This window comes from Lepisma saccharinum, chromosome 22 (assembly GCF_977018435.1).
Source record: "Lepisma saccharinum chromosome 22, izLepSacc3.1, whole genome shotgun sequence".
Lineage (NCBI taxonomy): Eukaryota > Metazoa > Arthropoda > Insecta > Zygentoma > Lepismatidae > Lepisma > Lepisma saccharinum.
Window position 1 is genome coordinate 929965 of NC_139250.1, and position 24975 is coordinate 954939.

The 24975-nt window shown below is 39.6% G+C and overlaps 1 protein-coding gene across 1 annotated transcript in view; it reads left to right on the forward strand.

Annotated features, from left to right (window-relative positions):
- Positions 1–24975, forward strand: part of LOC146005043 (putative tubulin polyglutamylase TTLL9) — a 102717-nt gene that overhangs the window by 34101 nt on the left and 43641 nt on the right. The window lies entirely within an intron of this gene.

The following is a 24975-nucleotide window of genomic DNA, read 5'->3' on the forward strand; positions in this document are numbered from 1 at the left end:
TCAGATTTAGCATTGTCTTCAAGGTTCAGAAAGAAAGAAGATATTTCATCAACTTCCTATCCCTATGAACAACATTCCATAGTACAAATATTCTCGGAGGATCCTACCGCCAGCTTCAATTCGAACAGGGGCAGCAGCTCTCCTCACCTGGAGCGCATGACCTGTCGACAGGCGGGAAAGGAAAGGTCACCTAAAAGTGTTACGTTTGTGTCACATGGTCTTGCTCCAAGGGTATAGCGATAGCAATAACATGCAGATCTTCCGCTCTGACAGATTGCGTTCAAAATACGTTGCGTTCACCGTACAATGACGCATGTCCCGCGAAGGCTTGGGGAAGGAAATGTCACCCTGTTCGTTGGTCCTCAACATTCACCACTATAAGAACTCTTTGATAACAAAGTTTGCTCTCGAATTGATAGAAGTATCCACGCAAGGTGAAGGGCCAATTCAATTCTTCATCATTTTGATTGATTAATTTGGTTTATTTTACTTCGCTTTTACTAATCGCCAATTGTTCATCATTTATTTATCATTTTCATAATTTAATGTCCAAACTTCACAATGTAATGATTACATAACATTACCGCGGTGGCTCAGTCGGTAACGCGTCTGACTACCATCCATCCCGGGTTCGATCCCCGGCCGGTTCAAATCCGGGAACTTTTCTAACGATGGAAGCGGCCCCGGCGCCAACCCAGCGTCGAATAACATGGGTACCTGGGGGAAACCCTGGGGGGTAAAGGCGGTCAGGGGCGTGATGCTGATCACATCACCCCCACTCACGACCGGATCAAGAAAGTGTGGGACGTTACCCCCACACCCCCTATACGCCTTCATGGCGTGGTGCTAAGCACAGGGGAACACTTTACCTTTTTTTTACCTTTACATAATATTACCCTTTTTACTATTATTATACGAGGGTCATCCAGAAAATAAAGACAATTTGTGAAGAACACAATATTTATTGGAAAAAAACAATTGTGTTACTTACCTGAAACTTCCCTCACTTCTCTACATAATCACCTCCTACAATTAAACATTTGTCGTATCTGGGCACGAGTTCCAGAATTTCCATGTTATACTCTTTTGCCGCCAGTTCATTAAGCCAGATGGTCACTGCATTCAAACAAAAGACCGCTCGCGCATTTTCGCCAAAAGGCACTACGATCAATGCAAATCGTTATTGTGAGACTGTAAGAAAACCACGGCGAGCCATCCAAAACAGGAGGCGAGGAATGCTTTCTGGAGGAATTGTGCTTCTGCACGACAATGCCCGCACTGACACTGCTGGTGCAACTCAAGAATTGCTGCATCAATTCGGATGGGAAATTTTTGATCATCCACCCTATAGTCCGGACCTTGATCCTGGCGATTTTCACCTTTTCCCTAAGCTGAAAAAGTTTCTGGGCGCTAAACGTTTTGGAAGTGACGAAGAGTTGGAGAATGCAGTGACCACCTGGCTTAATGAACTGGCGGCAGAAGAGTATAACATGGGAATTCTGAAGCTCGTGCCCAGATAGGATAAATGTTTAAATGTAGGAGAAGTGAACGAAGCTTGTTTTTTCCAATAAATATTGTGTTTTTCATTTTGTATAACCAAACGGTCTTTATTTTCTGGATGACCCTCGTATTTTCATAAAGCGGAGTGGTGCGCTACGACGTCAAGGGTCCCAGGTTCAAATCCCGGCCTGGCATGGGTGCTCTGTCAGCGTCACTTCATCAATTTCAGTATTTCCTCGTCGTCGCGATTAGCCAAAAGCTGCAGAAAGCGACGCTAATTAACAAGTACCAAACCAAATAATTTCATATAGAACTTGCATGGTTTATTTTTATTTGTATGTATGTCTCGTCAATTCCCGTTCGCAGTTTAGCTTTCGCATCGTGGCCAACCTGACAGTTGAAACAGGAAAACAGGCTTGTACTTATTAAAATATTGCCTTTCAAAGATACGGGGGAGAATTGCCGTTTACTGGTATCTGTTTGAAAGGGTATTTTTACATTTTTTTCAGCAACCTTTAATTTGTCAGAGCTTGAATAATTTCAGGTAATATTTATGCTTCCCACCGTACCACCACTGCATGAAGGCAGTTCCTGATGTTCGCTCTTGAAACTTCTGTTTCATAAGTGATGTGTCCTATTCGTGAACGTTTTTCGTGAACTTAAGGAGTGGAGCAAATATTAGTTTAAAATTTCGTAATTGTTTGAAAGGTTTCATAAACTTTCATTAGTGAAAGGGAAGGGCTATTTGTAATTATACTTTCTACTGTTTTTCGTTTCTCTCGCACAATATTTTTTGCCATCTGTAGCATCACGCGACCGCATGAATCCAAGTTGTTCCTTATTTGGTTCGTGAGGAACAGCTCGTGTCGACTCTGACTTCAAAACGTCAATTCGGGGTTAAAATACAGTCCGCAGCTTTAAGGAGTGCCTCGGTCGCTGTTGCCAGCTCGGTTGTTTTGGAACCAGATTTGGTCTTTTCTTTTTAATGGTAGGCAAAGGGTACTTGAAAATATAATCCTTTGGACCTAAAAGGGATGAGAAGACAGGTGAGTGGAGAAGGTTACGTAATGTAGAACTGCACAATTTGTATTCCTTTCCAGATATTATTAACTAACTAACTAACTCCCTAGCCTTCTTAAACCCGAAGGTTCATGGCTGCAGCAACATCTTTCCCTATCTTGAGCAAGTTCTATATACTCTTTTCCATCCCTACCGATTTCCCTTAGGTCCATCTCAACGTTGTCCCTCCATCTTCGTCTTGGCCTTCCTACAGGTCTCTTACCATCAGGTTTCCCAACAAGAATCCTGTAAACTCCTCTTTCCTCTCCCATTCGTGCCACATGGCCTGCCCACCTAAGTCTTCTTGATTTAATTATTCTAATAATATCTGGACGTGAATACAAATTATGTAGTTCTAAATTATGTAACCTTCTCCACTCACCTGTCTCCTCATCCCTTTTAGGTCCAAAGATTTTCCTAAGGATCTTATTTTCAAATACTCTCAATTTATGTTCCTCTTTCAATGTAAGGGACCAAGTTTCACAGCCATATAATACTACAGGCAAAATTACTGTTTTGTATATTTTAACTTTTAGTTTCTTAGATATTAAACGAGAAGACAAAAGTTTATGAAGAGAGAAGTAACATGAATTTCCTGAATTAAGCCTACTTTTCCAGATATTATTAGAATAATTAAATGAAGAAGACTTAGGTGGGAAGGCCATGTGGCACGATTGGGAGAAGAAAGAAGAGTTTACAGGATTCTTGTTGGGAAACCTGATGGTAAGAGACCTGTAGGAAGGCCAAGACGAAGATGGAGGGATAGCGTTGAGATGGACCTAAAGGATGTAAAAGATTGGATTGATCTTGCCCAGGATAAGGACAGATGGAAGGCCTGTGTTGCTGCAGCCATGAACCTTCGGGTGGGTCTGTGCTCATAGTTTGGTACTTAGGGGATAAAAGCGGCCGGAGCATGGTGTTGTTCACGTCACCTCCACAACTGGCGGAGATTGTTTACGTGCCTTATGCCTTCATGGTGTGTTGAAATACACAAGGGTATAGCTTCACCTTACTCTTTTTTTATACCAAGCAGCCAATTTCATTAAAATCTTGGGTGTGGTTATTGTATCTCATAGAGATTTGACGTCATAAATTGGAAAACAATGTGCTCTAAATACTATTCGTGGTCCCATCTGAAAGACACCTTCGAACTGTATCGAGGATATATTCCATTTTGCTGAGAATTTTGTAAATCTAGCTCATGTAAAATAATTTTAGATCCACTTATTCGCTCATTTCTGGCGCTTGGCTTTGGCACCACTGGTCCAGTTGCTGTCAGAATCCAAACGTGACCGTCGGTGTGTAGCCATTGAGGCACGCACAGCATTCCCTTCGTGTTTTACCCTCGTTTTAAAAAAAGTGTTGCTGGCAATATGGAAGGATGAAGAATATAGAGTGGGGCATTCGCTGTCTGGGAGGAGTTGAAGAGGCAACTGCCCCAGGATAATACAATCGGGTAGGAACCTTCTTTCCAAGAAAAGTAGTAAATGGAATTTGTTCAGCTTCAAATCTGTTGAGGAGCGGAATTTTTCAGTCTGGATATAATCTCAGTGTGTGTGTGTGTGTGAATATATAATATTATTATATGTATGTATGTTTTTTTTATATATATATATATATATATATATATATATATATATATATATATATATATATATATATTCGATTTATCATGCATCCAGACTTGAAACAGCGAAAGATTTATTTTGTAAACATTTCTAAAATCTGTTTTTTTCATTAGTTATATTTTCATTGTTTCTGCATTTCTGTAGCGAGTGAGAAGGATAGAAAATCCTGTGTGGTTGAACTTCGCTCACTAAATAAAGGTATTATTATTATCATCATCATTATTGAGTCCTGGGTGGGGAGATGCTTGTATGGTTTAGCATGAACACAATGAGGCAGGTGGACGGATGCTTACGCAAATTATCCTACCTGGGAAATTACTTCAAGAAAATTTTCTTAACTGATTGGAGAACATCCTCCCTCGTTCCCCTCCCCCCACATAGAGCACTGATGAAACTTTTAATTGATTCTGTGGATACATTTTCGGTCTCTCTATATTCATTTCTTTATAACTTTTGTTTTCTTTAGATCATTGTATCGTCAGCATATTGATAAACTCTTGAGAATTGTGTAACGCTGAGTATTGCACAAACTATGTTTTAAATTGTTCGAGGATTCTCCCAGAGTTATTTCTTAAGTTTTAGTTCCTGAAGAACTGTCAAAATTACTTAAATGAATTTATCTTGAAGTCCATATTAATGCGTCTGTTTCAAGAGAATGGACATTTCCACTTTGACATGAAAAACATTTTAAATCCATTCATTTTACAGATAATGACACAAACATAAGATATGCAAAATTTCTCGGCGATATTTGTTTCGGTTCTCGAGAAACACGCCTTCAAACACCGCTGAAATTCACCTCTTACGTCACGGATTTGAAAACGTCCTCTCCACAGACACGAGGTCCTCTGACGTCATCACATAGTAATGCGTGCAGCCATAGCATCTGCTCGTCCCGTCAACTTAGCATGAGCCCCGGAAGCAACAGCAAACTCACTTGTTACTGTGTAAAACAAGTATCTTGCAACTTCCAGTGCAAAATCTGCGCTCTATTTCTTGGAGATGAATTATGCCCTAGCAGTATAACAGTATTTACTATAATTTAGCCACTCGATAGAGGGTTTTCCCATTAGGGTGACAAAGCAAACCTTGTAACAGTCAATGGCTGAATACGTGAACAGCCTTGTTCATTGCGAATACATAGGTTGGTTCTGACTGGCAAGAACTTAATGTTATAGGAATGCCTTTTCTGAAATTACAATTATTTTCGCCATAATATTTTCTTCGCAAATTTTAAGATAATACGTTTAGAGCACTGGTTTACACGCCAATTACTGCAATATAAGAGGTGATACGGTATAAAAAGGTATGGTGAGTTTTTAAATTTCCTGCAGTAAACAACAGTTTTCTTCAGTTAATATATATATTGCAAATTTTTGTGTTTAGCCTACTTTTACGTCGCTTTTCCGTTCACTTTGTTTAACCGCAACGATGAAAACGCATGGTTAATTTAGTATGTATCTTCTCTAACATCACATTTCTTCCCACTTTTGGCTAATCGCTACAATGAAGATGAATGACTACAAGCAGTATTCGAAGTCGGGGTGCAGGAGTACACCCCCCCCCCCCCACACACACACACACACTACCACCAACTGCACAATATAAGTATCACCCAACCTGCCACGATACGAGACGAACTTTTTCTTCTGTCCCATCTCACTTCGGAAACATTCACTTGTCCCATCTCCTTTTATGAGACGAGACTGAAAATGTCTCGTCTCGTGAGCAACACTAACATTAACAATAGAAGCATCCCCTTAGTTGAACCCAAAGTCTCGAGCAAACATTCTCCCATGTAACAATTTCCAGTTGAATGAAATGTCACTCACAAGGAAACAGTCATGCCCAGGTCGAGAGTCAAACCTGGAACATGAGACTTCCTCGGATAAATCATGAATTTTGTGTATAAAAATTACAACGCCAGTTCATTCCTGGTAATTCTGAATCTGTAGTTTAGTTTGCATATATAAGCAGGATAATATTCAGTTTTCGAGGGCTGTACCGTCGAAACGAGGAGTAAAAAAAAATATTACGAAAGTTTTTTTTTTTGTATTTATAATGATAAGCCTTTGCATACGTTGTTAATTCTATATTTTTCGAGACTTGAGACGAGAACGAGAATTGCCCTTCCAAACCGAGACGGATGTTTATAAATTGAGACGAGACTGTCAATGGGACATTTACAAATAAACACGAGACAGACTTTTACAACTCTCAACGAGAACGAGACCTAGGCTGCCATGTCTCGTCTCGATAGGATCCTTAGTGGTGAAGTTATGAACCAATCAATTAATGCGTTCGGGGTAACTAGATGAGGCGGTTTTTTTCGCAGTACAAAATTCAAAATATATCGTACCATTTCAGTTTGGGATATTGTTATACACATGGGCGTATATATAGTTCACGGGGGGGGGGATGGATCAACTTTTGTTATAATTAGGGTTGCTTTATTTCGTAAGTGAAAATCCAGGACACTGCTGGCCGGAAGCTTGTTGGGGAGCAGGGGGTGCTGGACCCGACAAAGTTGTGTGTATGTAGTCACGAAGTCACGCTAGTATTGATACTTTTCTGTTCATCTTGTGTCACTGCGTTTTTAAAAACCAAATATCTTTAGGATTACTCGAGGGGGAAAAAATACGGATTTGACAGTCTCAATGCAGTTTCTTCTCGCAGAAATTCCGAAACTATCAGGAAATTGCAGACATTGGTCTGCAGTCCCATCTGTTATGTGGAATTACGAAATTTCCTTCCCATCCGTATCCCGTTCTATTCGTCTCTAATTTAAGACAATGAAATAAGTCTGAAGAAATGTTTATGAACAAGCGGATAGAACAGGTAACTCTGGTAATTTTACTGAACCAAAAAAAGAGGGGGGTTGGACCGGTTGAAACCCCCTTAAATACGCCCATGGTTATACATATTATTTCTTGTAATAATTATACATAAACTAAGTATAGATATGTACTGTGCAACCAATGTAATCTTCTCAGTGTATTTTCTCTTATCAGCACAAAAATATTTGATCATACCTTGCGCAACAGAAATGGAACACAAACTGAAATTGCTTTATGAAAAAGAAAGTTAAATAGGCTTTATAAATAAAGTGAAGAATGTGAAAATTCTTCTTTTGCACTACTTAGGTTACGGTAAATTTCGATAAATATAAGTTTAAAAAATATTTTTGAGTGGTCAGCAACCAATTTTATAAGCAATATTTTTCGCATGGCCTGAGAACACACACGCGCTGAACCCTTCATTTATCTTGCACGTGAGCAGCACGGATATTTCATAGAAGAATGATCATTACAAAGCATAGCTTTCCTTTCTCCTACCGCTCCTTCTTCCATTATTTAAATCGGTACAGATTTATAAAACTGCTGCACGTGTTCGCTCACCGTGGGCTACCCATCCGGAACTGGACGCTCGAAGCAGACGACAAACGAACTCTCCCTAAGTAGTGACGTAGTAACATGGCGGCGGCGTGTTTTCAGCGCAACGCTAGCCTCGCAATTTTGGAAGTCTCGTTTCTGCTTTAAACTGGACGCAGAGAAACGCGAGAACTTGCAGGGGTCATTTTTACAGGGTATAGTTTTTAAAATTGCTGTAAAAAAATTGAGTGGAAATGTCCATTCACTCTCATGAATGTTTTCCAGGGTTCGAAATTGTACGAAAATATAGGCGCCGCTTGGTCCAATGCATAAAATATTTAGTAGTCAAACCTGACAATGTAGTCGCAAAATGCGAGTTCAATGCTACACTATTTATAACCATATGCAAGGTCTTGGAGAGTAAAAAGAGAATTGTTTAGTTAGTTTGCCACCAGATGGCTTTGATTTGTAAGAAAGGACGTGCAAAAAGAAGCTAGTCATACACCAGAGCATGGTTACTATATAAGTATATACTACCGTCATAGAAAGCCATTTTACGTATGTAAAACCTACAATTTACTTGGCAACCATGCTTCTTATTGCACTTCCTTTAGAATTATTTATACAAGAAATATTGTTCTTTATTAGGACACAAGGCTTACAACTGAAGTTGGTACATTAACCTAGCAGAAATATTACTTACAAAAGAAGTGGAAGGCCAATGCCGCAAAATTGTAGGTTTAGAGGAATTATACATAAAAGGCTTGATAGTAAAGAGGTTTATTTAACATCATGCCTAAAGGGCTTGATACAACATAAATGAAGAATATAAACCCCAAAAGAAATTCAATAATTAACCAAGAAACAATTTTACAGAAATTGAATTATACAATTAAATCTTTACATAAAGATGTATTTCTAACTAAGACTTCCTAACACTTTATTTAACGAAAAAGGATTATAGTAATTTCAATTTAATATCCAATTTTAATATTAATTTTCCCTAAAAAAGACCTATCTCAGAATATAACAAAGTGTGTTGTGCTTTAACTAAAATAGCCCAATTAAATACGTATAATAATAATAATAATAATAATAATAAATAAATATGTTTCTTCAACGTTGGACAGTGTTAGGAATATAAATTGACTGGTTTGTGCCATGAAGCTGGATATGCAGGGTGTTCATAAAGTCCCGGTACCATTACAAAAGAACATAGCTTGGAAACTACATGCAAGAGAAGAATGCTGTTGATTGAAAAATGAGCTACAACTCTCCACGTTTCGTTTATATGCCATACATCTCAATGTGCGTCCCTCTAGTTGCTCTCAGAACATCATACATGCCCCAGCATATCACCAGTAACAGTTAGGATACTCTCCGTTATTCTTCTTCGAAGAGTGGCAACATCTGGAACAGGAGTGCGGTAAACACAATCTTTCACATACCACCAGAAGAAGAAATCAGGGTGTGATATCAGGAGAGCGCGGTGGCCAGGGAATAGGTCCATCACGACCTATCCACCTGCCAGGAAAATGTCTATCCAGAAGACCTCGAACATCATTGGACCAATGAGGGGGTGCCCAATCTTGTTGAAAGAAAAAAATATGGTTGGCTGGAAGTATATCCATGCTTTGATTGTTCTATTGCATGTAGTTTCCGAACTATGTTTTTTTTGTAATGGTACCGGGACTTTATGAACACCCTGTATTTGATACTAATCCAGGCTAAGGAATTATTTGTGGCTCTCATTAATTTCACCAAGATTTCATTTACACACAGCAAGCAGAGCATAAAATTGATTGGCTAAAGAAATGCAAGGGAAATTGTTCTGTTGTTCAATATTCTGAAAATATAAAATAGTCCATGTACATGCTTATAGCCAGGAACATGGAATTCATCCATCATGTCTGTAAGGTTCACATTTGCATATTCCAAAAGATGACAATCGCATAGAGTAAGGTAGGCGCCAATTTAAAAAATACACTCGCATTTTGCAACTTGCCACCGTTATTTTCGCGCGAAGCTATTTTTCATAAAAATAATCATTAAGACTTTGAAGTAAGGCTAATCGGGACTGGACCTACAGTTTAAAGTGGGATCCGAACCACTATGTGCCTACACCGGGAATCGAACCCGGGACTCCTTGATTACAAGGCGACGACACGACCATTGCGCCATCGGGGAGGCCAAGACTTTGAAAGCAAACTTGAATTACTTGCGGGTCTTATGGGGCAAGATTACTTCCATTTCCCTTGGAATTTTAGGAAACCCAGACTGAAAGTTTATAAAGTGGAATATCATGACAATTAGCAGAGCATTTACTGTGGTGTGTAAACAGAACCGCATAAACAAACATTTATTAATCAAATTATGGATGTTAATGTTTGGAACGGCGAATAAAGAAACAGAAAGGCCCTCGCAGTTATATCTAAGAGGCCTGCGAGACCTACTTTCTCACGTATCACTTGCTTTGAAATTATAACTCTGGCACCAAATACTATCAGAATGGAATTTTATGAGTCATGAAAGATAGTTTGGGCATTTATTCCGTTCCGTAACGTCTTAAATTGAAAACAAGTGAATAAGTTGAACACACGTGCATTCGAGAAATTGACGTCACGTCATAATTACATCCACAGCGTGGTCGGTCTTTTAATTTTTCATCTCTCGAGCGTTTCCTGGGTTTGCTTAATTGCTTTGGGCTGTGGCTTCAAGGAAAAGAACTGTTGCTTTTCTCGTCTATCTGCTCGTGTCATCTTGTTATCTTACGAGGTGCGTTAGGGAGGGAGGTAAGACATTACGGCTGCAGGCCAATTCATGCTCACTGGAGTTCATACAAGAGGAAGATGTCACTGGCAGTAACATGACGTTATAAACTGTGCAAAAACTACAGAATTTAAGGAACGGAGGAAAGATAATTAATTTAACCTGGGTTAAAGCACATTATCAAAATGTAGGAAATGAAATGGCAGATATGTATGCAAAACAAGCTAGGAAAGTTCAACCTGTCCTGGAGCTGAAAACATGGAACCCAGACAGTCCAGTCCAATGATACTAGTGTAATTGTGTAGTATTGCTAAATCGTATTAGGTCAGGACATACAACTACTAAAAGTCATTTACAAAAGATCCGGATTGTACAGTGGGATCCATGACCGTGCAAATTGTCCATCACCATGTTCGTGCACTTTATTTGACCCAATAAGAGCTTCAAGAATTAAAAGAAAACTCAAAACAAGCTGTTGACAACTTCTGCACAAGCATACATAAGAATCCATCGCTTAAAAAGGCATAGGATGTAAGAGAAAAATTAATGAAACTAATCATGGACAATTTGCACGGTAATACTCATGGATCCCACTGTACAAAACCCAAACTACACACATGTGGCAATAAGGAAGATATACACCATATCTTATTTGAGTGTAATAGATGCACACAAGAAAGAGAGACATTCTACAAAACACATAAACTGGGCAATTCCTCTTCTACAGTGTTTGGAATCTTTGATTTGTGAACCTAACCTTACAGTTGGATATTTATTTATTTATTTACTCAGAGTTTCAGATACAGTCTTATTTGGCCATTTTACACTGAAACAACATAAAGTAGTAACAAAAAATAACAAAAGATAAAAACAATAACAAGATGGGATAGATTTACATGTTCTTGGTCAGTAATACTCAAAAATTACGTTCTGGAAGGAAAATATCTACATTCAGGGGAAGTTTGTTGTAGATTTCTGGGAGCCTGTAAAACAAGGAGCGCTGTAGAAGGGATAGCATAGTGTTTGGGTTGTGGAAGAGTTGCAGGTTGCGCGTTTGCTTTTGGGGTACCCTAAGTGTGAATTCACTGATTAGGAGATCTGTTCTGATTTTGCCATTTATTATCTTGTATAAACATTTCATGTCAGCTAGATCACGACGAAAGGATGGAGTGTGAATATTCAGAGCAGCCATGGTGTCTGATTTGGATACATCTCGAAAGGAAGGTATTCTATGGCGAACAATTGCAAGAAAGAAACTGAGAACAGAATCTATTCTGGTTAGATTGGTTTTTGAAGCCATTGCCCAAATTGGGGAACAGTATTCAAGGATGGGCGAGATGAAAGATTTAAATAATAAAGCAAGAGATGATGGGTTTTGAATTTCGCTAAATCTGTATAGAAGACCGAGAAGGCGCATCGCTTTTTTAGTGGTAGCTATAATATGATAATTAAAAGTGAGTTTTTCATTCATGATATACATAGGTATATTGTTATCATTTTTAGAAAATGTGCCATAAGAATTTAGTAGGAAAATTTCTATCAATAGTGTTCTTAAATAATAATAATATTAATATATACAAAGTAAATAAGAAATATGTAAGTTTATTTACAGTACATAGAAATGAAAAAACAAATAAAAGTAATTAAATAAATAAGTGGTAGAACTGGCGTTCGCACGGGAAATCAGCAAGTATTATTTACTAGAAGTTTTAGCCCCGTCTAGTTCGCTACGCCTTTTGACACCAGGTGTAGTGAAGGTGCACTCCAGTGTCAGGCTGGTGCAAGGAAATTGTGCTCCACCAAGTACAGTACAGTAAGTTTTGAATAATTTTAAGGCCATTCTATAGGTCAATTTTTGACAGTTTTTAGGTCATCAACTTCCTAGTTATCAGAGTTTGAAATTATTAATCCCCAGCTGCTAATATAATAGTCAGGACCTTGTAACCTTCAGAAACAGTTTAGAAGCAGTTTAGTATGTGGTCAACCTAGAGGAGAAAGTAGACAGCGCGATAGGGAAAAAGACAAAAGGGAAGGAATTACGATTCGTTAACGACAACAGTCAATTTTAGACACGTCCTAATTTTGCCATGCACAACGACGCTCCTTCATTGGAACTGGTGTTGCCAACTTCCACGAAAAGAGGCCAGGACTCAGATTTTTTTTCCGTACCCAAACGTTTTGGTTAACTGTGAGAAAAATAAAGCTTCGGCCCTTTTCTCACCAGATGGCGTTCAGTGAAGGCGACGGAAGGTTAGCATCTCGCGTGGGAATAAGCTTGTTAAGATGTTGAAGACCTTGTTAAATAATCTCTTCACTCGGGGTTCAGTTACTGCTAGATTAGTCAATGCTAAGCGTCATTTACCTTTCACTTTTTCCACAAGTTGAGCAAAACGAGAGGTGAAACCCAAACGACATATTACCAAAGGTCATTGACGCAGGAACAGAGGGATGCAAGCACTGGCGTACGTAGAAGGGGGCTGAGTGGGCTGCGGAATAACTATGAATTTCTAGAAAATCAAGATTTTCAAATAAACGCAATGAAGAACTGAGAAAAACGGCACATAGGCGTGCGCACGGGGGAAGAAGTGGGCAGTTGCCCCTCCTAATACTCTCACTTTAGTGTAGAGAAATCTTATTACCGTTATTAAACAATATTATTATCTTTAAAAAATAAAGTATTTTCAAGCCAACGAAAGTTCCTACCAACTACGGCGAGTTAATTTTCTATGTAATTGTACTCCCTCACTTCTTTCTCCAGCAAATTACTTGTTATTAAGACCCACGCATTTTATTCGTTAGCCTAGTAGTGTTCCACCTATGTGGTCGCAGAATAAACTGGTCACGCATTGGAAATGAGTAAATTATGTGTAGTTGTTTTGAAATCATGTTTATATGAAAATTAGTCTGAACCGCAGAGAAGGGACTGAAGGGGGAGGGGAACAAAGAACTTTTGAGCCACGGAAGCTGGAATTCTTCTAATTGAGTGATTTTCGGTGAGTCCGGACATGTCCGGCCATGCCCACCCCCCTCGACCTATGAAATATTTAAATGTGAACCTGTAAAAAGCTACGAAGAAAACATCGACGATTTTTCAAATTTGTAAAAATGTCGATTTGTCATTGCATAAATGAATGGGTTTGTCGGCAGGCTCTAGAATTCTTCAGTCCTCAACACTGAGTAGTTTTAGTTTTATAACCATTGATGCAAGGCTACCAGATGTCATTTTAATTCCTGTCCCGACTTTCTTCGATGGTTAACTCACATGTTCTCTATGTAAATTAAATTATACTTATTAGCAATTATTAATATTATATCAATTTCATCATGTCGTCACTCATTCTCAACGTTGCGATTAGACTTGGCAGAGAAGTGACATAAAATATCCTAGTTCAATCCACCTCACAGGATTTTGGATCTTCTCTTCGTTCCACATTATTTTTTTATTTTGGCAGTCTTAACTACACGTAAGCTAGATAATGAATACGCACTCCTATATCTCTATTCTTTATACCTTCTTTGTACCTATTCATGAAATAAGAACAATACAGTATTAATTAATTTAAAATTATGAATACACCTATAAATTATATTAACACATTAATTTAAACATTATTATTATATTATTATTTTCATTTTTTTATTATTATTTCTGATACACCTTGTTCGGACCTAAATATATCTTGAAATACATACCCGGCCACTCCCTCAAAAACATCCTGGGTACGGGCCTGATATATGCCCTGTTTAGTACCCAATTACAATGAAGCAGTGAGATGGAAGGAGGATTTTCTTTCCCCGACTGAACTTTCATCGAGGCCTTTGTTCCCCTTACTCAGAGGATCTGCGCACGCGAGTGGTAAAGGTGAATTCGCCTTACAATGACCACCGAGTGCCATTTGTGAGAGTGGAAAGCTCTAAATAGACGAAATATCTTATTGCGTATGCCGTTTCCATAGAAAGCAGCTATGCACTATCCACCATTAAAAATTCCAGCCCCTTACGAAAAGAAATCCTGCGTACGCCATTGGATGCAATGGCAAGGGTACATTGTAGCCCCTCAAATTCATCAATCGAAGTTGTAATCCTTGTAAATTTGTCTGAGAGGACGCTCTTACAGTTGGTAGAAGCGAATTGTAGTTTTCCAATATTATCCCCAAAATTACGCAATTTGCTACTTTCGTTGGGAGATATTATTCAGTTCACATATTTTCTTCAGGCAGGGGAGACTTGGAAGAGAAAAAAAGAGGAAGAGAAAGAAAAAGAGAGGAAGTTTGGAATAAGGAGTATGAGGAAGACCACAGAAACGATATGCAAAGTGCTTAGGAAAGCGGGCATTAAAACTTACAGGAAGGGAGGGAGAAGCATCTTAAGAATAGCGAAGAATGCAAACAAGAAAAAGGAAAACAGAAGAGGATGGGATTATCTACAAAGTGAAATGTAAAGAATGTTAGAGTATGTACATAGGAGAAACGAAAAAGAGGCTGAAAGACAGGTTGCAACAACACAGGGATATTGTACGACTTAAGAGAGAGAGAAATGCGATATTTAAACACACGAGAGAAACAGGACATGACATAGAGTGGGATGAGGCTAAGCAGATAGGAAGGGAGAAGAGAATGCTAGTGAGAAAATGGAAGGAGGCCAAGGAAATAGAGAAGAAAGGTGAAGAAGACACAATGAACTGGACTGGGGAACTGAAGATAAACAAATAATGGAAGAAGGTGTTAGAAAGAGTGGAAAGGACAAGAGAGAAAGAGGAGAGAAGAAGGATGAAGAATGAAGGAAAAAGAGCGTGAGATAAAGAGTCCAACCACATTCTAGATGGAAGGAAATATGTTTAGCCTTTTAGGTGAAAGTACAGTTGACAAGGGGAAAGCCACCGCTAGAATGTTCCAGAACATCTTTTTAATAGCCTGGAGGGGAGTAATGTTTGTGTATATATATCGTCCTGTTTTGTACCTTGTTACATTTGTACTTGGTGCAGAGTCTGAAGGAGACCTTGCTAGAAGATTGAAACATTACGTTTAGTTTATGTTTTATAATAAAATAAATTTCTGCCTTGGTCAGAATATTGTTTTTTTTTATTTGCGTTATGTTACTTCGCTTTTTGTGCCAATTTTGGCTAATTGCGAAGATGGGGATCAGTAATGACTTGATGAAATTGACGAATGGACACTCACAAACATCCATGCCCAGGCCAGGATTCGAACCCGGGACCCCTGGCGTCGTTTAGCTAATTTGAAAGACAAATGATAACACTATTAAGCCTTGCTTCAATGTTTAATAAAACACTCCAAATGCTGACCAAAGCAGAATTTATTGTAAGACGCTATAGACGTAACGTTTCCACCTTCTAACAGGGTCTTCTTCAGACAAAGATTCACAATAAATTCCTTTTTTCTTTTAATTTTCTGTGCTTTAATTCTTTAATAATTTATTTCATGGTAGAATTATTTTGCAATATATTTTGCCTTTGTTAGCTTTTTAGTGTTTTATGAAAGACAAAGGGATGGAAAAGTCAAATGAGCCGAGAAGGTCTTTACTACCTCCACTTCTTCTGAGGTTACATCAGTATTTTGAAAATAGCTAATTTCCGAAATTCAGCATAGTGTTTGGCTAACGGTAGCGTACATATTTCGCAAATTTTATAAAAATCCGAAGGAGGATGCGCTATTGACTCTTAATCACGTGGTGATTAAAATAATAAATGGACATATTGATAGTAGTTCTATACTAGAGAGAATCTGGTTTAATGTGAGACAGGGTCATTTACGTAATAGACGTTTACTCTCATACAAAATCCCAAGAACAGAAATGTATAAAGGTTCCCCACTACAAAAAATGACACTTCAATATAACAAGATCTCAAATCATTTGGTGGACTTGGATTTCGGCATGACACGAACCAAATTTATGAATATGTTAAAGGGGTATCTCTCTTAATAATGTATTTATTATGAGAATTGGATTTGTCATATTGAAGTTTGTTGTAATGATACATTGTACCAGTGTTTGTGATACTTGTTTTGTGTAATTCAGATGAAATGTGTAAATATCTGAAAATTTCTGTTGTCACAGTTAAGCAGTAAACCTGTTCTGTCACCAAGATGTCTGTATATATATATATATATATAATGTATTATCTGTCTATGTTTGTGAATATGTGTGTGTGTGTGTGTAAAGGAGGAAGGAGGGAGAATGTGTACGTGCGTACATACAAGTTGTAAATAAAAATGTAATATTTTGATATTACCTTTCTGTAATTGGAGACTTGTCTCTGTTGAAGGGAAATAAATAAATAAATCCCTCTCACTTGATTCAAGCGAACTTTGTACCCCCTCCCTCCCAAGTCCTATACGCCAGCGATAAAGGCAATGAAAAAATGTACAGGAAGAGCCCTTAACTATAAGGATACGAAATAAAGCCTGCAATACAAATAGATCTTTATTTGTGGCCAGATTTTTATTGGCACGTACGGTGGAAGCCAGTCCAAATTCTCACCAATCACGAACCAACTGACCATCATGATATTGCGTGTCATCCGTAGAGCTCAGATAAATCTCTGTGTGCCTTCTTGCCATAGAAATACTAAATACAAGTTTATCTTTTCTTCACGGTTAAATCGTGATAAATCTTTCCTATCAGCCTACAAGGATTCATTAGAATAGATCAGATGGCCCAACTGTTCCAAAATCATAGCCAGTGACAATGGTATCATTCTACCATGAATTGTTGGTTAGGCGTTTCTCCATTGTTTTTTCTCTCTCTACAATAGGTCACTTTGACCAGACAAGAGATAATCTCTGGAAAGGCAATTTAAGAGATTTCAGATAAGCTAAAACACGGTGGACAATGTCCAAATATAATCGTGTCTTCCTTTGTTCCCACAAGGAAGAAAAATGTCCATGGAATAGAAATTTGGTCAGGTATTCGATGTTACCAGTTCGACAGCTCTTTTAGCGTAGGAGTTTGGGTTTTCTTAGAATGTACTAACTGTTTCTAAATTACGTTTAAATGCAAAATAAATTTCAAAATAATATTTAATTACCTGTTCTCCTCCGTAGTCGAGCGGGTTAAGGCGTTCACTCGTCTTGAGATCGTTCGCTGCGGGACGGTTCGAATCCGGCTCTGGTCGGAATTTATTCGGCCTACGTATAGGGCCGGTGGCAACCCACCATCGTGAGGAAATTGGGGAGCTCCGAGTGAGTGAGCGTAACCCGGTCGAGAAGACCTACAACGGCTGACCACCCGTCACCCCAATACTGGTCTAAGACCTCCACGCTATAACAGGTGACGGAGGAACAGTGTGGGAGGGAGACCAGCAGTCGGTAGGTAAGCCAAGGCCCTCCGAGGGCTGTAGCGCTGTGGGTTATGTTTATTATTTAATTACCTAGGTTAGAACCAATCTTCTAAGGTATTTGGAACAGCAAGGTAACAGCTTAGTTTACTCACTGGTAACCAGTGGCGGCTATTCGGGGAGGGCGAGGGGGGCAATTTCCCCCGCACTTTTTGCCACTTTTGCTCCCGCACCATGCTAAACCTTATCTACCAAGGGAAAGTAAACTGTCCTTGCCCCCTAGTTTTCGAACCCAATCACCGCCACTGCAGGTGACATATACAAATGTGCATACCCAAAAAGACCTACCTTCTGAAGTGAAATTACAAGTAAATACGCCACTGAGTGGATATCTCCACCCCCACCCCTGCAACGTATCTAAAATGGATTTTGAACAGATGTAATTTTTCAAAACAGGTAATGTTGGTTGGTTGATTTCGTGTTTTAAGTCCACTTTACGCACAGTGATGCTAATCGGGACTGGACCTACAGTTTGAAGTCGGATCTGAACCACTAGATGCCTCCACCGGGTATCGAACCCGGAACCCCTTGATTACAAGACGACGACGCTTCCACTGCGCCTTCGGGGATGCAAAGCAAAAACGGGTAATGTCATAATGGTTTCTAGGAAGGAGACGCAAGGGTTCAGCGCAGCCTAAAGCTGAGGAGGTGGCAACCTTCTTGGACCCATCTAATTTTTGGATGAAGCTTTCTTCTGCGGGGGAGAAGTCACCGTTCACCGATTCCGTGTGAAATCGCTAACGAACGACCCGTTGGGGCGAAGGGAATTCTTTCGCCTTTCTTCTTCGATTGAGCCACTTTCCAAGTGGACAGACAAAGAACGGTGGGTGAGCGATCGGGTGTGGTTTCTAAACATCCCGTCCAGCGTTTTGCATACTTTCTTCACTTCCCTTCTATTGAGGAGCTGCTGCCTTCTCACGGTCGACGCTTCCCCGTTCACGCATCAGGAATGCTCCTTTCATATTTAACACTGTTCTACTTTGGGTAATCGCGACGACGATGATGAACGATCGTTAGATGAAATTTGTAAAACACGCTCATAATGGATCAGTGGTGTGGCCGGGATTTTCATAAGAGGGAATTACTTGTACTTTTTTAGTTCTCAGCCCTCATTTCGCCATATTTTCCTGCCTTTGACTATATTATTATTTTTTAGGTATACTGGCCAAAGTGGAGTTATGACCCCCCCAACTCCTCCCTCCCCCCACATTTGGCACGCCAACGCCTCCGATGGGGTGTTGGTAACACTGTCACCTTGTAATCAATGGGTCTGGGGTTCAATCACCGTTGGAAGCACAAGGTACCGTGGTTTGCATTTCACTCTAAACCGTAGGCTATGTCCAGTTCCGATTGGCTTATCTGAGCATAAGGTGGACGGTTACCTTCCGTTGGCATAACATAAATTTCACCCTACCTGTCGAGGTTTATTCTTTAGCTGTAGTGACATGGAGTCCAAACACGTTGGCCCCTCCACATCACTGCTAAAGTTAAGTCCTGATTCGAACGCCAGTGGCGCTGTTGTCATTTTTACCTGCAGTGTTTAGACATCCATTCATTCACTGCGACGTTGCAGTCCCACATTGTAAAAAATAGCACAGCACAATAACACAACCTAACAAAGATAACGCAACCTCAACCTCACGTTATGAAATCTCTAAATAAACTGAATTGGCAACACCTCAAAACTGGAAACTGATTCTTCGGAACTTCCTTTGAACTAAAGTAGCGTTGGAATCAGGACTTGAACTTTACTACTAATCATGGTAGTCATAATATCTGCTCCTCGGCTCCCAGTCATCTCCAATTGATCTCGAGAGATTCAAGGCAAGAGCCTCGCAGGGATTCCTCCGCGGCCGGCGTGCAAGTGGAGCGCATCGCCAGAGCAAAATACAGCGGAGAGAATCCGTTTCCTGGGTCATGCCGTTGGCTTCCCCAGCACAAAACGAATTTCCACATTTTTCTCCAGAATGGACGAGGCGTCGTTGCCAACTTACTTCTCTAGGTGCCAGATCTGGTTCTCCTGCGTACGATTAAGGCTTTCCAAGGACATATATTTTAAAATTGTAGTTGCATCGTTACAATAGGGATAAGTGTACTATTTCACGTAAGTTTGATGCAGGCGGCACACTCTTTCTATTTATAAGAAATGCAATTTTCTACCCGTGTCAAACGGATTTGAATTTCGTGCTAGAACGACATTCTGACTTCTGACGTTCCATACTACGTTCGTTATTGATTCAGATAGCTCCATTTTTGAACGATACAATTTTTCTTAGCCACTAAAGTTTTGCAACTCATTGGTCGGTTTACGGCGGCCCCCAGAGTTGGTTAGAGCAACAGATTTGTTGTAAAAACCATAGGTCTTTCGTAGGTTCGATTCCCACCACCAGCAAAAGAAAGTATAGTTTAAAGCACTAGACATTGAATAATTCCCAATTAACATTGAATGCTAATGTAAAACCATTGTCACTAACATTTAAAAAACTATTAGAATCTCGTCTTAGATCGCTGAAGCTAGCAATAGATAAATGCTGTGGGTGGATGGTGGAGTGAGGGTAAACTACATTAGTGTCAGTTATTTGCTCATCTACATTAAACATGGTTGTATGCACTTTTGTGTAACACCTCCAAACAGGAGATAAAATAGTTCTTAATAAAATGTCGAAAATTATGTTTTGCAAATTTTGAAACTTTAACACAAATATCTGAGCTTTCAAAAATATTTGTCGATGAACTGCTGCACAATGTGATCATTGTGAAATTTCCAGTGGAGGAGGTGAAATTTCAGAAACTCCTCTTGAAGTGTCGGGATATTATGTATTTAGTTTCTCCCAGAGAGTGCCAAATTACTAACCAGAGGGATGAACCCTCCTCTTCAAATGCCATCCTGGGTGTGTAGTGAATGAAAACTCAACTTTCACCCCCTGAAGAAAACTACAGCTATTCTGCCCATCAAAACATACCCATTGGACTAGTCGTAGCAAATTCATTCTATAATTTCTGAACCCGTTAAATCGTTTTGATATCTAAATTACTGCAAAGTCAAATTTGTTTTACTTTTTCTATTTTAAGCAGAAATGTATTAGACATAGTTATCTCATAAAACGAGCTCAAAGAAGTTTTTTTAGTTCAATTTTAATCAGGGTTTATTTCTTCTCGTCTTAGATAGCAACACTGCTCGTGTGATGTTCTTTTTACCTACGTGATATTCTTGGACGCAGAGATCTTCAAGCGAACCGAATGTTTTGTATTTTTGCAAACCGTAGTGGACAGTTCCATTTGTTCTACTTCCGAAGGACCCTTCAAGATTATTGGGGCGGGAAGAGACCATTTTTATTTCAGCTTCTATTCTTTCTATTTATCTTAGCGGAAACATCCGGAGGATCAGATGAAAAGAAAAGAGACTGGTTCGTATACATCATGGGATTTAGATCATAAGTTACGGCATTCTACAGCAAAAGATACTCTGAATTGTCACAACAAATCCAACACAAACTAAAATAACCTAACTTAATCTGTGTTAGCGTCCATAATTTGGCGACAGTGTACTTTCGCTACCTTGTCCTTTGACCAACATGTTCTTTGACTGCCTTGTCCTTTGTCTACCATGTTATTTTACTACATTGTCCTTTGGCTACCTCGTCCATTGTCTACCATGTGTTTTGGCAGTGACGTGCAGTGACGTCGACACTTGGGGTAGCAGTCAGTGGCGTGCTCAAGGGGGGTGGGATTGGTGTGAGTCACACCCCTATTCCTAAAAAAAGAATGTCAATAACAGGAAAAGATTGCAAAATGATGAAAGAGTACTAAAAAAAGTACACGTAAACCCCACCCACATTAGAAAATAAAAAACGATTTGATTTGACTACTAAGCCTGGGTTCGAATCTCGGCTTGGCCATGGGTATTCTTTGTGTGTGTTCCTTCATCAATTTTATAGTATCGTCTTCGCGAATAGCCAAAAGTGGGGGAAAAGCGAAGTAAAATAAACCAAATCAAGCAATCAATCAATGATTTGATTTGATTTTCGTTACTTAGCGTCGCTTTTTTCTCACATTTGGTTAATTGCGAAGATGATACGATAAAATTAATGAAGGGACAAACACAAAGAACACCCATGCCCAGGACGGGGTTCGAACCCGGAACTCCTGGTGTCTTAGCGCGCTGTGATAACCACTCCCCCACGGTTGGTTGATTTTGTGTTTTGAGTACACTTTAGGCACAGAAACAAAACAGGTAACAAAAAAAACTTTTTGTAGATTCTTCAATAATATTCATTTGGCTTTTTGAGTTCTGAGATACATTTTCATTCCAAATTATTTCATTATTCACTGCAGAGTACAACACATAGGACAAGAATGCGCAGTCATCACGGGTTCGAATCCTGGCCTGGATTGTGCATATGAGGTCCCTTCATCAATTTCATCATATCATCACTCATCCTTATTTTCGCGATAACCAAATGTGGCAGAAAAGCGAAGTAAAATAAACCAAACCAACAACAATATGCCCAAATAATTATTTACATCCGTATTTATGACTGTTATAGGCCAAGAGTAGTATATTTAAATAAAACACTACTAAAACGAGAGTGAGAGAGAGCCCGAGCACATATTTGTTATTTAATCATTATATATTCCATACTTGAAAAAAGAAAAAAAAGCATAATATTATTGTCTGCACATAACACGTTCCCATTTCATAAATAATAAAACTACATCCCATACTATACATACATATTGTACAACATGTAAAAGGTTGTGTAAATACACAGAACATAAGTACTGCAGAAAATTTTACCCTGAATTCTTTAGAGGATTTACAAAGAATCTACGAGAAACCAATTCTCTATCTGTCCTATAGGAGATAGACTAGGGGACCTGAAAGCGTGGACTTTCAACCATTGCAGCGGGGGCGAGGTGGGCAAGGGAGGTAGAGACAGAAATCTTCCTTTTTCCTTCGGGCGGCCGTTTCTACCTGGAAACTGGTCAGACGGAGGAAGAGCGAGCTAGGGTATCCAGCCAGCTTTGCCCGATCCCACCGATGGATGAGAAGCGCGTGGAAAAGAAAGTGTTGCATATGAACTGTGGCTTTAACAAGACAATAAATATTGTGATTTGAATATAATTCGAAACGTGAGATTGATTAATCTATCTCTGCTAGACTAGCTACTCCTCAGTGCACGTCACTGTCTTTTGGCTTACATGTCGTTTGACTACCATATCCTTTGGCTATCATGTCCTTCATCTACCATGTCCTGTGACTACCATATACTTTGATTACCATGTCCCTTGGCTACCTTGTCCCTTACCTACCATGTCCTTTGGCTACAGTGTCCTTTGGATCGTTGATGGGCTAGAACAGCCTTTAGCCAGTCGCTTGCTAGGCGAGAGGAACGTTGTAACTCAAACTGCAAGGGGACTAGCCCCGTAAAGAAGAACACACGGACATATATTTAAACACTACCTTTGAATGAACAGGCAGGGGAAGGAAAGACAAGGAATGTTCGTTACCTGGAGTTCTACGGCAATCTCTTCTCCGCTGGTCCTTGGATCGACGTGGTCCTACTCAGTAAGAAAACGGACGAGGGAGCAACTCCGGGCTCCAAACTCTGTACTTTCGTAGACCGATATTCTAACGATAACTTTAACTTCCCGATCGTTCGTTCGCTCCTTTTTCTAAACTTATGATGCCTTTGGAGCTCTCTCGCGATAACCGGATTCAACGTAAACTGAAAACAACTAGAAACGGATTTCTTTTGTAATAACTACTTCATCTGATGGAAAACGGAACCCTTTCTATAACGTGATTAGCTTATTTATTTATGATGCCCGGGTCCTAGGTTCGATTCACGTCTGCGGCGTGATACGTTATCTACCATGACATTTGAATACCATGTCCTTTCTCTACCACGTCTTTTGGCTACCTTGTTTTCTATCAACCATCTCTTTTGGCTACCATGTCTTCATGCTACCAAGTCCTTTGTCTACCTTGTTCTTTATCTACCATGTCCTTTGGCTACTATGCACTTTGGCTACCATGTCGTTTGGCTAACTTGTCCTTTTCTACCATGTCCTTTGACTAACTTGTTTTTTGACTGTCTTATTCCTTGGCTACCTTGTTCTTTGGCTAGCATTTCCTTTGGCTACCATGTCTTTTGGCTACCATGTTGCTTGCATACCATGTCCCTTGACAACGATTTTCTTTGAGAACCATGTCCTTTGGCTAACTTGTCCTGTATTTACCACGTCACATGTACTTTGTCCTCTATCTACCATGCCCTTTGGCTACCATGTCCGGTGGCTACCTTGCCCTTTATCTACTATGTCCTTTGGCTACCATGTCCTTTATCTACCATGTCCATTGACTAAAATGCCCTTTGGCTACCATGTCCTTTGGCTACCTTGTTCTTTATCTACCATGTCCTTTGGTTACCAAGTCCCTTGGCTAAAATGTCCTTTGCCTACCATGTTTTTTAGTTACTATGTCCTTTGACAACCATGTCCTTTGGTCGTCTTGTCCTTTATCAATCATGTCCTTTGGCTACTATGTCCTTTGACTATCATGTCCTTTGGCTACCATGTCCTTTGGCTAACTTGTCCTTTATGTACCATATCCTTTGGCTACCTTGTACATTATCAGCCATGTCCTTTGCCTACCATTTCCTTTGACTACCATGTCCTTTCGCTAACTTGTTCCTTGGCTACCATGCCTTTGTATACCATGTTTTTGGCATCCATGTTCTTTGACCATCATGTCCTTTTGCTACTATGTCCATTGGCTTGGCGACCTTGTCTTTTATCTACCAATACCTTTGGCAACCATGTCCTTTATCTATCTTGTCCTTTGGCTATTTCGTCCTTTGGGTACCAGGCCTTTGGCTACCATGTCCTTTGGCTACTTTGTCGTTTGGCTATTTTGCTTTGGCTATCATGTACTTTGGCTAACATGTCGATTGACTACCATGTCGTTTGACTACCTTGTCCCTTGACTGATATGTCCGTTGGTAACCTTGTCCTTTGTTTACCATGTTCCTTGAGTATCATGCTATCTGACTAACATTTCCTTTGGCTACCATGTCCCTTGGATATCATTTCTTTTGATTACCATGTCCTTTCACTACCAATTCCTTTGGATACCATGTCGCTTGGTTACCTTATCCTTTATGTACCATGCCCTTTGGCTACCATGTTCTTTGGCTACCATGTTTTTTGTCTACGTTGTACTTTATCTACCTTGTACTTTATCTACCTTGTATTTTATCTACATTGTCCTTTATACGAGGGGGTGCTG